Source organism: Thermobia domestica, chromosome 18, assembly GCF_964235325.1.
Source record: "Thermobia domestica chromosome 18, izTheDome1.hap1.1, whole genome shotgun sequence".
Lineage (NCBI taxonomy): Eukaryota > Metazoa > Arthropoda > Insecta > Zygentoma > Lepismatidae > Thermobia > Thermobia domestica.
The window spans coordinates 34,787,917-34,805,860 of record NC_137471.1 but is presented as its reverse complement, the minus strand read 5'-3'; the positions used below and the strand labels follow the sequence as shown (position 1 = coordinate 34,805,860).

The window sequence follows — 17,944 nt, the reverse complement described above, 5'->3', positions numbered from 1 at the left end:
TTTTATGATATAAATATATCATTGAATATCGTGCGATATAAAAGACAGTTTGCAAATGCAAGACTATGGAAAACAAGTACGAACAAGCTAACATAAGAGCACAAAAGTCCTTTATAATCCTGAACTATATGTTCTCATTCTGGCTGATGGAGGAACTACTTAGCGGATGGATAAAGAGAAAGTTAGACGGCAACATGGAGATCATTCAAAACAGTGTTGTTTATTTATTAACAATATGTTATAAGACAAGAAGATAGAGGATTTCGCAGGTAAGTACTGCTAGCAACATGAATTTAGTTTTAAGTGTGAATGCAACATTGCTTGTGTGCGATAATCGATTGACGGTTATTCATGACAATCCATTATTTTCCTTCGAAAATCATGAGTAATGCTTCTAGGTACTGGTTCCCAGGTAGAATGCCCGGAAGCCTCACTCTATGCTTCTGGGCATTCTATATCTTAGACAAAGTTGTTGTGTTAATGATATGCGACTTTCTAATATATTCAGTAAATCTTTTACTTTTTTTTTTTTTTTTTTGTGTGAATTGGGGCGTGCAGGTTTACTTTTAACGCTGCACTCTAAATAAATGTTGTTAAAATACAATTCTTTTAATAATTTCCTTCGGTAACTCTTTACTTTGGGCAAGGCAGTGATATACTGTCGTACATATTATTGCCAAGCGAGCGTCAGCGAGTGAAGGCGGGTTAGAGCCCCGCAGGGCACGTTGTTTTATGTCTTTCCGTCTTGGGAACTGTAAATGTAATTGCAGGAACCGGTTCAGATTCATTGCTTATTGTCACTGCCTTGCCCAAAGTAAAGACTTGCCTTTCCTTCTTATTGTCCCCTAAAAGATTTGTGGTGGGTGACATGAAAAAACTCCCTTGCGGGAAGGTTCTAGATTACTGGCCCCCATGTAGGTTAGTAGCTGGGTTGGTTTCTTTCTCTACTAAAGTTTATACATTTAATCTACACAGTATTGCCGAGCGAGCGTTAGCGAGTGAAGGCGGTTTAGAGCCCCGCAGGGCACGTTGTTTTCTGTCTTTATTATTGCTCAATGGGAAGGGGGACCAGTAATCTAGAACCTTGCCCTCACTTGCAGGCCCGTATCCACACGGGGGGTCTAGGGGGTCGGGCTCCTAAATTTTTACTGCCTGCCTAAAATGTTCACGGTAGGCTTGAAAATGAACTATAATATGGTTGGATTCACCCCCCCCTCCCTACATTTTTGGGCTGGCTACCGGCCTGCTCACTTGCACAGATAAAATTTCAAGGGAACACCAGAAGTATTAGTTGAAAAATTGCAATTCCTTTACGATTGCCATATAAATACGGATTCCGTATCTGTTGCATAAAAGCTACAATGTAATAAAAAAAAAAAAAAAAAAAAACAGGCATTACTCGAGCAGACTGTTTTATCAAGTTTTGACACATTTCTTACATTCTCAGGTTGGGTTAAAGTTTTTTTTTTTTTTTTTTTTAGCAGCACTAAATAACAAGCTCCAGTACTACATACAGATTAACTTCAGAAGGGCTCGATGTAAATACAGTGTGGACGTATGGCATAAACACGAACAAACTTGTGCTAGGTGGCAATAAAAGCATGAATGCTATCTAACCGAGTCAGTGCAGGACGAACCTGGTGGCACTGTTCGTAGGTTTCTTTAAGAAAATTTCCCTCGACTGACACAAACTTTTCACTTTATCAAATTTTCCGGTGTTTGTTGAGTGTCCAATACTTATGACAGAAGTTATGTAATAATTTTAATTTAGCTATATTAAGGGAACTACCACCAGTGGCGTCATTTAGGGGGCAGGGAGGGGTAATTGCACCCCCTGAGATTGAGATTTAGATAGATTTTTTGAGTAGAATAGTAGTCAGTGAAAAACGCAAAATTTTCTTATATCAAGGGGTCTTGCCCTCCCACAAGCAAAATCTGAAATGACGCTTCTGCTACCAACCACATTTGTTTTATTCATTTACTTTTTCCTTCTATTTTTACGTTTACTTTTTTTTTTTTTTTTTTTTTTTTTGCAAAAGTATACACACAGCCAACAAAATGAAATATAGTGAAATCTTTCAGTTTAACATCCTATGATTATGCCTTTAGGTTAAGGGAGACGATGATTAAAGCAAGTGAATGATGATGGAAGAATGAGAAAGTGGGAGGAAACGGGAGTACCTCGACAAAATCCACGAACACAATGTTGTTTATCACAAGCTTGCTTGGGTGAAAATCGTACCAAGGAAACCATGCACCTGAGGTAAGCGCTCCCCACTGAGCCACCGTGCACCCCACTAGCTAACAATGGGTGCAAATTATGCTACTTGCAGCACACACAAACTATTGCAATTGTATTGGCTTATTTCTGAATAACAAAGAACAATTTAAGTAGTGATGTTCGTTAACAAGAGTCTAATTGCTACTTCACATTATTCATGTATGCGCATTTCTAACATTGCAGTAAAACATTATGACAATGAACTACTTTGGAACTTCATGACTAGAAAAAGGTAAAATATATTATTTAATAGAATATATTTGTATAACAATTAAATCTTTATATTTCAGATGGATGCTGAATTTAAAAATTTGTTCGGCGCGACAGAGTCTGTTTTCAATGTCATCTGTTTGGCAGTGATAATTTTCTTTAAGGTTTCGCTAGAGAAAGTTCTTGGTGAGTAAGATCAAATTTTCGTGTATATTTATCATATTTCAGGTTGCATGTATAAATATGTACACAAGAGTCTATTTGTCATCAACACAACCCTACTTCTGGCAAAACACCCATTTGTTTTTTTTTCTTTACATTATCTTTTTATAGTGTCTATTCACAAACATTGTTTTATTGTTATAATTCAATCGCAGCAAATAGTAGCTTTTATATGCTTTACTTTGAAAAGTAAAAATAAGTCAGTATTTTGAAACACGTAATACCTTTTAAATAAACGTACATGAACTCAAAATTGCACATCTTTGGCTTATTATCTTCACGTCTTAAGACAGTGATGGGCAAAGCATGGCCCGCGGATTAGATGTAGCTCCTTAAACGTTTCTACCCAGCCCACGACGTGATTCATTACCTGACGAATATAACTTCACTTCTGAGAATCAGTGGATTATACTTCCAGCCAAATTATGAGAAATGTTTAAAAATGCATTCACAATACCATTTATCACATTCCCCTTCATGATCTTTCGAGTATTAATAGAGCTTGGTTTTACAAGTGATACAATCACTGTTGTTTTTTTTTTTTAAATTATATTGGCCCACCTATATTTTTTTCCGTTTTTTCTTTAGCCTGCGGCCCAAAATGTTTCCCCATCATTGTGCTAAGGAATATAACAATTGTCCAGGGCTTTAGAAAGCAGTACACTTTAAGTAAAACCTTATTTCAACTCATGGAAGTAGTTTTTGAATAATTTAGTGTGATTTACATTGTACTTCAAAAAATATTTTGGCAGACAATAGCAATATCTACTAATTCCAAACATTATTATATACTGACTTAGTCATATTTTCTCTCTATAGATCAATTGCGCACTACATTTGCTTCCATTTCTACTACCACAAGGTGTAATGTAATGTGTTCCTTGATGTGTTACGTAAGAAAGGAGCTAAAATAGTAAGGAGAAGGCCGGCACCTTACAGGAGCCACGAATATGTCGTTGCAGAGCTACAGGTAAGTCGGGACAGGCGTTTCATTGGACACATAATTTTTGTATACCTTCCTGATTAGGAATATGTCCATTATCGTTCAATTGTAGTCATAGTTTCATAATTACAGAGTTAATACATTTACTTTCCAGGTTTATACGTTTTGGAAATATCTTAATAGAAGGATGGTTTTATAAATAATTTGATTTGCATACTAATGGATGGTTCTAACGTCATCTGTATATGTAGCAGGGTTGGCAAAAACCATGGCTTTTATTGAAAAAACAAAAAAAAACGGGTTTTTTGGTTTAAACCAGTTTTTGTTTTGTTTTGTTTTGTTTAAACCAGGTTTATTTGGTTTAAATAATTTGCTCTATATATTCATATCATATATGGACAGAAATAAGTTTGTTTCGCCTTGATGTTATTATGCAACAGCCCGGATATGCTGGAAGGGGTCACATAAGCTTAAAGCGGAATAAAAACTGCTTCTCGAGTTACATCCGAGAAAAATTGTCCTCCATTTGAACTCGGAACCAGGACTAATTGGCCACAAATGCGATACGTCTGCCGACTCACTCACGAAGGAATCCTGATAAAAAATACGTTGTACTGATCTTTACATGCTTCTTAATATAGCTCTCAAGAGTCATTTCAGAAGGACAAAAAGATAAACAGTGCACAAGTGAAACCATTATACTGAATTACATATGGACAATTTCAAAGTACTACGGAGTACAGACGAACTAATTTAATTCAAGTTAGTTAACAACGACTTTTATTGGTCCAAATTAAAGAAATACAACGACTTAATTTGCATATCACAAAGATACGAATTATTTGAGTCCACTTTGGCTCAAACTCATTTATACATAAATAGATATCGAAGATACTTCTCATTTCACTAAATGCCTCTCGTAAGGTCTGTATGACTCTCCTTCCCCCCCCCCCTACACACACACAAAGTACGGCATTTCGATGTATTTTATCAATAGTAAACAAAACAATTTTTAGAATGTTTCTTTGATTGCAATTACATAACAATAATAACTAAAAAAAAAAAATCACAAAACAAACATTTATAAACTTACTTAAAAAAAAGTTGCTTTTGTAGTATAATCTTTTTGAGTAATGAATGGGGAATTTAGGTCTGAATATAATACGAATAATATACGGGAGTGAAACGTGATAACCCACAAATGTGTGTTCATCAAGATTTTACAAACACTTACACTTTTACGAACATTTTCGTTATTTGGTTTAAACCAGTTGTTTTTTTTTAAAAAAAACCAGCTGCTTTAAACATTGGTTTAAACCAGCCAACCCTGATATGTAGTCATTAAGTTTCCTTTCTGTGAATAAAGAATCTGTATTCTCAAGCAGTGGCGTAACTAACAGGCTCCCGGTATTTAAGTTTCGGAGTATAACTTTATAATGTTTGGATGTTAAAAGCACTTTGCAGAGTTCCTCCGTAGCTAAGTGGTTAGCGTACGCGCTCTTGGCGCGGGAGACCCGGGTTCGATTCCCGGCGGGAGCTCATGTGGTTCGGATTCCACGTTAATCAGTAGGTCCACGTCTCACATAGCCTCGCTGCTGAAAGGGACGCTAAACTGAAATTCAACTCCATTCAAAAGCACTTTGCAGGTTTCATATTACTGCAAGAGTACTCTACTTAGAGGAAAAAGATATCACGGAACCAGCTATAATAGATTTAGTGAATTCTACTCGGAAAATGTATCGCCTTTCGTTGCAACAACTAACAAGTTTCCGATGAGTAGTGAAGAAACAATTTAGTGAAATTTTAACTTGGAATTAATTAGCCAATTATTTAGTCGTAGATAACTTCCTATGTTAGTAGTGTTCTGGATTTGTGTACTTCTTTGCAACTGTATCTCACTGTGCCTCTGACGAAGCCAATCCTGAGCGATCATTCAGTACACTAAAAGCCATCAAACTTTATATTCGTAGAACAAGGTCGAAGATGAAATTGAGCTCAGCCCCGTAACTTGGGCTTTTTCTTGGAAGACCAAACATTAATTAGACCTCCTAAAATATGTCAAGTTGAGGCCCCCTAGAATAATGATGGCATTTGAAGTGAAATCCTTACTAAACGTGTTCGATACTTCTTGGGGCGCCAGTTGATGGTTTACTAAAGTAAGATCCAGATTACATATATGCTACATCTTAAAGGAATGTATTTGGTTCAGATAGTGGGGCAGCAGAAACATCTTAAATTATTTGCAATGCTTTTGAAAATAGTACGGTGCTTCACAAGTTAACTAAATGAGACAATATGTTGAAAGTCTTACTAAATATATATTTTGTCTGGGGCTCTAATAGGACACATTTTACTGAATGAGGCTCGGAACACATTTTCGTTTCATTTTTTTTTCCCCTGTTATGTGGTAAACCTATTCCAAGCTTTATTTATAAGTTCCTGTTCATATCACATCATACAAAGCAACAAAGTTTTAACTCAAATGAATCCTATCAAACAACTGGAAGCTTAATTGGGGGGGGCAGTTTCCCCATTCCCCCGCAAAAGTTACGGCATTGGTTGAGCCCTTTGCCAATCCTGAGCACTGAAAGCGAAGAATGGCACCACGTTGATATTGAGAAAGTAGTCAGCGAATTACTCTCCGAAAAAAAAAATACGCCGGTTTAGAAATATGTGAGCAAGTTCCACAAGTTTTGACGAGTTTTCATATGGTAGTTGTAATGTGAACGTTAGGAAAAAAATTATTTCTGCTCTTGCCTTTGAGGTGAGCGGTCCCAGGTTCGACTCCTGGTGGGGACACTCGGCCGAAAGAGTATAACAGCTTTTTCAGACCTGCCATTTTGAGTGAAGTCTTTCTTGGGTTTCGTTCATTCATACCATTCAAATGCCGGGATGGAGGTACCTAATATAATGGTCCCAGGCTGCTTCCTTCCTTTTCCAATCCTTTCTTCCTTCCCTTTCATCGTACAGTGGGCTCGTTGAGGGACGTCATCCTTTATACGGGATGGGCTAACGTGGCCTTAGATGCCGACAGCCCAGAAATCTAATTCCTAATTCCTAGAAATTATTTCTTTTAAGAAACTTTTTAGTCCCATGTAATTGCTTAATAATAATAATAATAATAATGTGCAATTTTTGTATATTAGCAAGTAGTGTCTGACTAGATGGAAAAATAACTCTACTACTGTATAAATTGTACGTGTGCCATGAACGTAGAAACAGGAAGAGCCCTTTTGACATTTTCGCGGATGGAGGGGGGCATGCATTCTTAGTTACGCTACTGTTCTCAAAGCATTCTAGTAATTTGTTTAACACTTGCTAAAAAAGTAGAAATCGAATAACGGTGAAATTTTATATAACTTAGAATTTGTGGTGTGATTCATTGTTTCTTTCTTTCTTTCTTTCTTTTTTTTTTCGTCACACATAAGCAGAAATGACTAATTTTCAGGTTTATTGTTTCCTTGTCTTGCATAGATGAAACAGATCGAAATGTTTTTGGTTACCTTTCAATTTCCTTATTTTTATAATCTTATTTCAATTGATATTAATCCTTCCAGAACGTGACAACCCTACTATTATTATAAAGATCGCCATAGACGAGTCAGGTCTTAAGTCTTTCATTTGATGTTTATTAGGATCACGCAAGTGGGATATATATAATATTGTAATGTTAGTACCATAGGTGTTCATTTTACTCCGACCTCACTCACCTTCATTCTCTCAGTGAATTGGCCCTCGCCCTCACCTTCGAAGCGAGTTGACCATCGCTCTCGCCTTCGTGTTGGGAATTTGTCCTCGCTCTAGCCCTGACAGTGACAGTTGGCCCTCGCCCTCGCTGTCCAAGCTTGTCATCGCCCTCGCGTCATTATGGTTGAGAGAGAATTTGAGGGTGAGGATGCCCTCGAGAGGGCCATCCTCGCAAGGGTAAACACCTCTGGCTTAGTACGTCCGTTACACCGCTCAATAACTCTTCAACAAAAGATAATTTTAAAATTGTTTTCTGCAATCAACAGCTAGATAATTATCTCGGAGGAGTTCGTTAATGGATGTGATCCACCTACTTGTAGTGATAGAAATAAACCATTTCCGGTTAACGTTGATCACTATAGAGCATAGACAGTAATCTCACATTGTATATTTTTTAATCGATTAAGCGTCCCTAGAATATATTCCATTTCCACTCTAATCACTCTGCTAAAACACTAAATGGTAGATCTACTACAACTTCTGGTTTCAATATTAATTGAAGAAATATTGCGTAATTCTCTTTACTGTCTTTACCAGAGTCTATATTATCGTATTTCAATTGATACTAATTCAAATTAGAACGTAGCAACACTAATATTATTCGAGATATCGCCATACACGAATAAGATTTATAAGTATTTCATTTTATTTTTATTTCTATTGTCACTAATTACACAATCTCTTTGTTTCCAGGGAGATGAAGGCATAGACACATTTATAGCAAATGAAAAACTTCTGGAAGGATCTCGAACATAGCTGTTGTTTATCTTGTCCATTGGCAGTCGTCACAGACTATTTTCCAACGAATGCATACATCTGTCATAGTACTTTGTAGGCATATTCAGAGGGTTCATGTATCCTCATTGTCTTATCTAAGTTGTTATAAAAATTGTGCTCATGTATAGACTTAGTTTATTATTTGACAAATAAAAAATACAATGTACAAACATATTTTCCTTTAATCAAAATGAAACTAATATATATACATTTAAGTTTGTGTGTGTATGTGTGTGTGTGTGTGTGTGTGTGAATATATATATATATATATATATATATATATATATATATATATATATATATACATATATGTGTGTGTGTGTGTGTGTGTGTGTGTGTGTGTGTGTGTGTGTGTGTAACGTCGCATGATTATGTTTCAAGGCTAAAGGAGAAGGCAATGATAATGAAGTGATGCAATGAAGAAAGTAGGAGGAAACGAGAATACATCGAGAAAACCAGTGCACATAAAATTTGTCCACCATTTCAGGCTTACTTGTTTAAAACTACGCAAACCAACATCACGAACTGTTTAAGTTACAAGGAGCTTGTGTATTGATTAAATTAAAATTCTCATCTATGCTATTTATGGAAACAACAGGTATCAGCATAAAAATGTAACCTTGCAGATTCAAAATTGAGTAAAAAAGTACTTTAACAATTAGATTATATTAGTATTCAAAAATAGGAAAGGGAGTATTTATTCTGCTGCCTTGTTGGCACAGGGAAACTTCCCCAAAATTACAAAGGTAGATGAATTTCACACTGCACTAAAAATTTATAGTAAGTACGCCTTCTACACATTAATATTGATGTTAGACATTTTCATCTTCAAAGCTGGGAAATAGAAGTAATTTTTGAAGTACTCGTATTTTTTCAAAAACTGATTTCTATTTTCCAACTTTTAAGAGGAAAATGTTTTAACTTCAATATTAATGTGTAGAAGGCGTACTTACTATAAATTGCCCAGTGCAGTGTAAGAGTAATCTACCTTTCTAGTTCCAGGAAACCTTCCCTGTGCCAGCAAAGCAGCAGAATAAGTACTTTTTTCTCATTTTTGAATACTAATAAAATCTCATTTTTGAGTACTTTTTTACTCATTTTTTTTTTAAAAAAACTTCTCATTTTTGAGTAGAGTTTTTCTTAAATTTGAGAGGAAATATTCTCAATTTTTGAGAACGTGTGTTTCTCATTTTTGCGGCTATCTGAGCATTTCGAATACTTTTCTACTCACTTTTGAGTATACATGTTCTCAATTGTGAGGAGAGCATTACTAGTTTTTGAACAAAGAGTTTCTCAATGTTGATTACATTCATCTCATTTTACGGTTAACTTTCTCATTTTTGAGAAAATATGTTCTCGTTATTTTTGAGAAATAGCAGTTTCTCATTTTATTTAAGAATATTTTATCTCGCTTTTAAGAGAATTTTTACTCAAAAGTGAGTAAAATTTACTCAAATTTGAGTACATATTGTTCTTATATTTTGAACACCCACACATTCTCACTTTTGAGAACAATGTATTCGGAGCTATTCTGAGAACACAATGTTCTCAAATTTGAGTCAATTTTACTCATTTTTAAGTAAGTATTTTTAACAGTGCATGAATACATTTCACGATACAGAAAGATCAGGATTATAAAGGTAATTTTTAAAATGGTTGTAATATAAAGAAACAGGCAACAATCTGTTCCTGGTATCTTATACATTCATCACAGGGATGATACTACATTTTAACATAAAATAAAGGGATTGTCTATAGTTCTTTTAAGAGAGTCTTGAACTCCAAAGTCTTCTGGTGTAAACTAAGGTAAATTTTAAGCGATAAATAATTTTGCAATTTTCGTATCTGATCAGTAATTTAACTTTATTTTTTATACAAAAGATGCATCGGCAACATTGTGCGGTGGCGACTACTGCAGCGCCCCCATAATAAAACTTCCATTTAAGATAATGGTTCTTCACGAGTGGCGGATACTCTGTGAGTTGCTCGAAACGGTTGCGCTAGAGCAGACGGTGGCACCACTGTTTTTATTTAGTGGTAGCAACTGCGGTTGCCCCGTATAAGGACTACAATGTAAAGCAATGCTTCACAACAATGGCGCAACTCAGTCTATGCGTGTGAAAGAGGGCTTAATCGACTCCCTCACCACCAAAATGAGGGTGAGGGCGGGCCTGATTAAAGCAAAATGAGTGAGGATATCCATCTGGTTTCCACTATCTCTTACAATTTTTGGTCGAGAGACGAACAGACGAATAACCGTTGTACAATATAGGATTTTCCATGCATATGCATAGTGTAACTTGGTTACTTTGAGAGCCAAGTGAACTTTGTGGTGAACAAACATCGTGTGTGTGTGGGGGGTTCCTCGGCGATCTCCCGTTTCCTTCCACTGTCTTCATTTCGCCCATTCCTTCATAACCCTTCCTCACCGTCTCCTTTAGCCTAGCCGGCATAATCGTGGGACGTCAAACTTAAAGATTTCATTTCATTTCATTTGGTACCCTGAAAAGGAGTAAATGACGGGGAAAAACAAAGATACTTAGGATTTAGGATTTAGATTTCTGGACGTTCGGCATCTAAGGCCATTTAGCTCGTCACATTTGAAGGATGATGTCCTTCGACGAGTGCACTATCCAGGGAAAGGGAAGGTAGGAGCCTGGGACCTATAAGTTAGGTCTGCCGTGTCCCGACAAAACGCTGTAACTTGAGTTACATTGTTTTGTCGCTATAAGCATTTTTGAATTTCCCGTCATCGATATTTATGTTCACCAGGAGCAGCTTTGAGCTGAGTCAAATACTTTTGAAAATATACCAAAGAGAATTTCGATGTAAGTAGGGAATTAGCCGATCTGTGGCGACTTTACGGCTCTTTTTCTCAAAACTGCTCCGCCAAAGTTTCAACGTTTTGTCGCGACAGGGCAGAGGTACCATCCCAACATTTGCCTGGTGTGAATGCAGGGGCATCATTTAGGAGGGGCAGGAGAGGGCAATTGCCCCTCCCCAAGAGTTTGAGGAATATATATATCATATATTAATAGATTGTCTACCAATATACTAGTACAAAACGTGAACGTCTTATGACGGTGGTGCTCTTGCCCCCCTCAAGCGAAGTCTGAAATGACGCCCCTGTGAAAAAAACTCAGGAAAACCTCATTCAGTGTAGCAGGCCTGAAAAAGCGTAGCGAAACAAAGGTGCTGTAGGTAATCCACCCTATATAGCTTTCGAGAAAATATTATTTCCAAACACGTATTTCACGTTATACCTCAACTACAGAATGAATTTAAATTTACTTGTGCGTGAAATTTAGTTTGTTCCAAATATACAATTTATTTTCCTTCTCATTGATAGGGCGCAATAAAAGCGTAAGGCATTTATTCCGAAGATGGGCGTCCGCTTTTGCCACGTTTTTTCGCTGTTATCTACTTTGCACACTTTCTGCAATTTGTTACTAGGTTCATTAATCCGTGCTCTTCACAAACTTTTAAAAGATTTTGTTCGTTATCAACATATTGCTTCACAAATGTTAAAACTGTTACTTCATTGCCCTTGTACATTCGCCATGTTGATGACATAAATGCTCATTTCTTTCTCACAATGCAACTGTTTTGTTACCTTGTGCGAAGTAGTTCCCTCCGCTCGCCGTATAGTCCCATGTTTACAACCGCTTATATATAACAAGTAAACAGATTTTTCGAGACTCTTATATATTATCAAGCACACACACGATCAAATTATCCGTATCTTTCCTGTAAATTTAAAAAAATTTGCTGGAAACGGACGCCCAACTTTGGAACTTAACCCAAGCGTAATACCACTGACTGCAAAGATTTACCATTACATCCATTTTGTAAGCACGTGTTCTCAAGAACGTGACTTGTTTTAAAACCTGTGGTTAATAATTCCACAAGATCCTGGAGAATAATGTACTGAAATATCAATTGATTAGAATTGAAACTATCTTGGCATCTATTGGAGAATATGTGAAATCACTAATGTTGTGGAGTTTACATTTAATCCGTTTCGATCGTCTGGTCTGGTATAACGAAACTTTTAATGTAGATGCTAATTTTAAACCACATGTTTTGCATCTGTGGGATAACAGCAGTAAACATATGCATGTTCTCCATTACCTTTCAAATCCATGAGACAGAGAGAGAGAGAGAGAGAGAATTACTAAACTGCTATCAATTGGTTTTACACGTATGTAAGTGCAGAGGAATATATTATTTTTGTTAAATCAAAACACGTACTGCTCTGCGTTTACTAAATGTCACATACTCCCGGTGCTGTAGTTACAAAATTTTCACACGGTATACACTGTTTTGTGAACATATATGATTGGCATAAAAAGACATGTATGAATATAGAGAATGTAATAATGTAAAACGCGTGTATTAATAATTTCATTAATATTTAAAGGTTACTATATTGTTTTATAGACTAAAACCATATTATGCTATTTTCTCGATAGTATCTCTTACGTTAGATAAATTACTCAGTCAATAACGTAAATGGATCTAGGTACGAAACTGAAACCAATCCACATTCGCGCTCAATGTACTAGAAGGAATTTTCATAAAGCGTGGGGAGGATTAAGGTGGATATATGAACATTACAGTTAAGAGTCTTCATCTCGGCGAAATTAAAATACCGCTAATTTTACAGTAATTATGTGATATCTTCAAATAGATAAAAGATAATTGAAATGTGGAACAAGAGCGCCCTAAACAATATTATATTGTGTGAGGTACTGTTATCACAAGTCATCTAGAAGCTTTCCGTTTTCAGCTGTTTAGAAACGCGAAAATAAATGCCGATTTTCAAAATGGCTCGAAATCGAAAGCAGATAAGTGAGTCGTGATAACGGTTTCTCATGTAAAATAATATTGTCTAGGGCGCTCTTGTTCCACATTTCGATTATCTTTTATCTATTTGAAGATATCACATAATTACTATAAAATTAGCAGTATTTTAATTTCGCCGGGATGAAGACTCTTAAGCAGCACCGCAAATATATCTTCAACATTAGGGGGGACGGGTAAGGCCGTTCCTATATGTTTTTTTAAGTGATGTTCAAATTTTTTATAAAGTTGAAAAATAATGGTGTGGAGGATCAAGGGAGCAGACTTGTTTTTAACATAGGGAGGCGGGCAGATTTGAGACTTGTTCTGGGAGGGAACATCAATTTCATTTCACTTTCCTTTGTGGCAATCGGACATACAGTAGATCATCACCTTTCTCCCCAAAAACCACATTTCAAATCGGATTATTGGGGGGCACAGTCTCCCCAGTTCCAAGATTGAAGGGGATGTGTCCCCTCATCTCCCCGGGATTTGCGCCAGTGTAGTTAAGCCAGGTGCCCATCCAGAAATTTTAGTTGGGAAGGGTCCAAGGTTTAGGAAGTCCAATACTGCATGCTGCTAGGTCTATGTAGTATTTAATGGATATTATTTTGCAACCTAAAACACGATGAAAATGAAATATTTAAGCTTTACGTTCCTTTTTTATGCCGGCTACGCTAAAGGAGACGCTGATGATGAGAATGGATGAAATGGTGGAATGAAGAAAGTGGGAGGAAACTGGAGAACTGCGAAAAAACCCACGCACACGGTGTTTGTCCACCACAAAGCTAACTTGGAGCGAGCTGAGATCAACCCAAGGACCCCATGCTACCACTGATCCACCGCAGCGCCTAAAAGGCTATAAGAAACTGTAAAATACTTCCACCTATATTTTCAGAAAAAACTTGGTGTTTTTATAAGAGAAAGAATACAGATAAAGTGTAAGGTCAAGTTCTCATGCTACATCAATCATTTCCCTATTAAACAAGTCTAGTTTTATTGTGAAAGTGTACAAATCTATGTTAAGATAGGAAGTTTTTTCTAGGGGTAGACTCCCCTGAGTTAAGCAAAGCACTCGTACTGATATTCACTGTTCGAAACAACACGAACGTGAACAGAAACAGAGCTGACGTAATCTTTTTAATTTTCTTCTCTCCCTCCTCCGCGCCCCCATCATTTCTAAGCTACATTCCGTATACATTCCATATAGTTTGCGATAATCGGTATAGTACTTAGAACTGCTTGTTCCAGCTTCTGTGTGGATTTTGCGACGGTTGGTATGATGACTTCTCCGTCTCTCTCTCTTTTTGATAGCAAACTAATAAAAATAAAACGATTTTTTCTTTCATGACCCAGAGAACCATTAAAAAAAATTTCTCTCATCATCCATATAGTCAAATAGAAGCTAGGAATAAGGTAGAAAACAGGGGCAATGAGGGCAGGGGTTGCGTACCCTTAAATTCGAGAAACACAAGGATGTTATAAAATAGAGGATCTGCCCTTACTACAAAATCTTGAAGCCATACGTCACAGTTTCGCCACCCCTATTCTACCCACTCCGCCCAATAAGATTGCAATGTTTTGAGCCAACAATCATAGCGGAAACCAAAGTAGCCAATCAGAAGATGTCGGAAACGGGAGTAGCCTATCAGACGTGCTCAGTTGTTTTTTGGCTTCATTGACTTAATAGGATGAATATACGTATGGACAGATCCTCTATTTTATAACATCCTTGGAGAAACATATGATTTTTAATGACTTGTATACTAATAGACTCCTAAAAAAAAACGTCAAACTTATGCTGGCAGTCTTGCCCCTCCCCTTCCCAGCAAAATCTGAAATGACATTACTGTTAGAATAGAAAGTGATATCATCAGTGCATCACTGGAGTCATGACCTGATTAAATACAAATAAATAAATGAAAATATTAAGTACTATACGCCTTGAAGCAAAAGGTATACTCTAATGCAGTAGTTGCCAAACTTATGAAGCTTCTGAGGTTCCGTAGCGTTTTCAAGTCCTACTGTGAGCTACCAACCAAAAGAAGTAACAACTTCCTTTTAAAAAAGATCTTACATTTGTTTATTGACTATCAATTTACATTTCTAGTACATACGAAATCAAACTATCCAAGTTAGCAAATGTGTAATATACACACGAAAAACATAACGTTTAGCAAATGTCTAATATACACATGAAAAACATAACGTTTAGCAAATGTCTAATATACACCTGAAGAACATAACGTTTAGCAAATGTCTAATATACACACGAAAAACATAACGTTTAGCAAATGTCTTACACATGAAAAACATAACGTTTAGCAAATGTCTAATATATACATGAAAACATAACGTTTAGCAAATGTCTAATATACACATGAAAAACATAACGTTTAGCAAATGTCTAATATACACATGAAAAACATAACGTTTAGCAAATGTCTAATATACACATGAAAAACATAACATGCACAACCCCACGCGTATACAATCAACTGTGAGATGAGGCTGACAGTAGCAGTAGCGCTAAAGAAACAAGCAGTTGTTGTCGTCAGCGCCCCCTATCGTTAGCGTCAACTAAGGGGAGTTAGCCAACCGGAACGTTAACACGATCTACCGAAATTGTACCGCGCGAGATACTAGTAGCCTGCAGTCCATGGTTTGGCGATCACTACTCTAATGCATAAGTTTAAGCAGAGGATTTAAGCAAGGGCGAACCCAGGTGAAGGTGCACAGACTCCCATTCCCCCAAACTACGTAACTCAACATACATTTATACGTTCACTTTCTTAATGAAAATATAGTTGTTTATTAGAGAAATAATTAAAATAGCATAAGGATTTGATCTTACACTTCGTATTAATGTTTCTACGAATATAAGTGGGATCCTCTTTTCGGAAGTAGAATAACACCAGACCCATCCGAATAAAAAAAAATCATATATTGGGAATTGTTGTGCTATATTGTTGTGTGCTATATTGTTTGATTGTGATCAGAACACAGTGAAAATGGTGTATTCTTTGTAGCAACATGTGTTTATCGTTAAAAGTTTTCGGAAAACGGAATCTGTTCTTGCTATGCAAAGGGCACTTAAAAACAAATTTATCTCACATTCTGGCCCAGACAGAAACACAATATCGTTGTGTGCATATGCTCCTGAGTCTTACCTTGTCTCAGGGCACAGCGCACATTAAACGTTCTTGTCTAGATGAGGTTTCCGTACCTTCAACCTAGAACGTATCTTCATTTTTAAGTTATTGGGAGAGCATTTTGGGTGAATGAAAAGGTACACAGTTTCGAGGAGGAAATGTGCGAGCAGAAAGGAAATATTCATTCACAGCAAAGGCAATGTGTGAGGCTTTAATGCGAGTGCCTTTGTTTCTTAAAACGAATCTAATTTGAAATTTAATTCCCGATAGATTTTTGGGTTGGTGTTGGATTGGAAACAACACAGCCTAAAAGGAAACATTCAGATATGAGAGCAGGATGGAGAATGTATGTATAGAAACTGCAACTGACTCGGATTTGCCAATAAATGAATACTACTTACGGCTTTGGTTCCAACCATTCCAGTTCGTAGTAGTCTGTATTAACACACACACTAGCACTTCACTAATACACAGTTCCTGAAGATTGTTAAGTGACACTAGTCCGAAAAATGAAGTGGGAAGGTTTTTAGTCCATCAAGCATCTAGATTGATTGGAGATTAACTCTGGGCGACGACCAATTATGAGTCTGGACTCCAGCATCGTAGACAGCTAGGCAATCATCTCTTCCTTTTTTTGGGTATGGACGAAGTTTTCGATGATTTTCCCTCTTTTGGGAGGACCACGGGGGTGTCTTCTAAGGATCTAAATTACCCTAAAAGTCTATGATAGTCCTTTTATCATTTTAGGTATTTTCTTCTTCAGATTCGTATATGTTTGGATAACAAAATAACACAAAGCGGAGTAGCTCGCGCACAGAGGTGTTGCGAGTTTGAAATACCGAGGAAAAAGGCTTAGTGTTACAAGTCCTTGCTTCTATTTGTAAGTTCGCTCGGCGTTGTTCGAAGGATCTGGCGTCCCTATCTCAGCAAATCAATTGCCTGTGATGAGAACGTTCTCTTCAGTGTGTTTCCATCCTATGTCTGCAGTTTCGTTGTGTGTTTTTTTTTCTATTCTGCTCTATCTGCATGTTTGCTTCCGGCTAATGTTGAATTATTGCAAGCTAATTGCATGAGACGCGAAAAGAAATCGTTTCTATGCAATGTAAAATTAAATTTAGAATAATCGCGTATCTTTATTTCCTTTTTACTCTTTTCTGATTTATTTTGTATTCCTTTTAGAAATTACAAATTAGATCTGTTTTACGCTCCCTCCGCGAAGTTGCAATTTTCTCAAATACAAAATTGAAAACTGGAAAATACGCAATACGGAGTAAAACGAGAGAAAAAAAAATGAGTTTCTGAAACATAACAAAGTGAATGAAACTTGAATTTGAAAAAATTGAAACATATACATATGTGAAAATTAAACTCAAAATAAGGGCGAATTAAAATGGAAAGCCCTGTATATCATTCAGGTCGTAAACACGTAAATTGAGTGCAAGACTAACTATGACATAAACATACAATAAACAAAATCAAAACATAAATGCAAAAATTGAATATAAAATCAAAGCTCAAAGTAATGAAAATTATTAAAATCGCATAAAATAATAATGTATGATTCTTGAAATGAATTCCTAAAATTGCATAATGTAGGTATCATTCAATAAACAAAAAGAAATTCAAAATTAAACATTAAATGAACATAAAATATATGCGTAAGGCACGACAAAATGTTAAATCAATGTACCTGAAATGAAAATTATATGAGTACATACTTAAATTCCCAGCAAGCACTACGTAGTTATGGATAATGAATATTCCCAACTA

General features: G+C 36.4%; 1 protein-coding gene and 1 long non-coding RNA gene across 2 annotated transcripts in view; one reads left to right on the top strand and one right to left on the bottom strand.

Annotated features, from left to right (window-relative positions):
- LOC145675731 (luciferin 4-monooxygenase-like) overlaps positions 1-17,944 on the bottom strand; it is a 30,699-nt gene that overhangs the window by 5,270 nt on the left and 7,485 nt on the right. The window lies entirely within an intron of this gene.
- Positions 64-8,350, top strand: LOC145674982 (uncharacterized). The gene is made up of 3 exons (XR_014129093.1): positions 64-269; positions 2,572-2,677; positions 8,097-8,350. It is a non-coding gene; the product is annotated as an uncharacterized LOC145674982 (long non-coding RNA).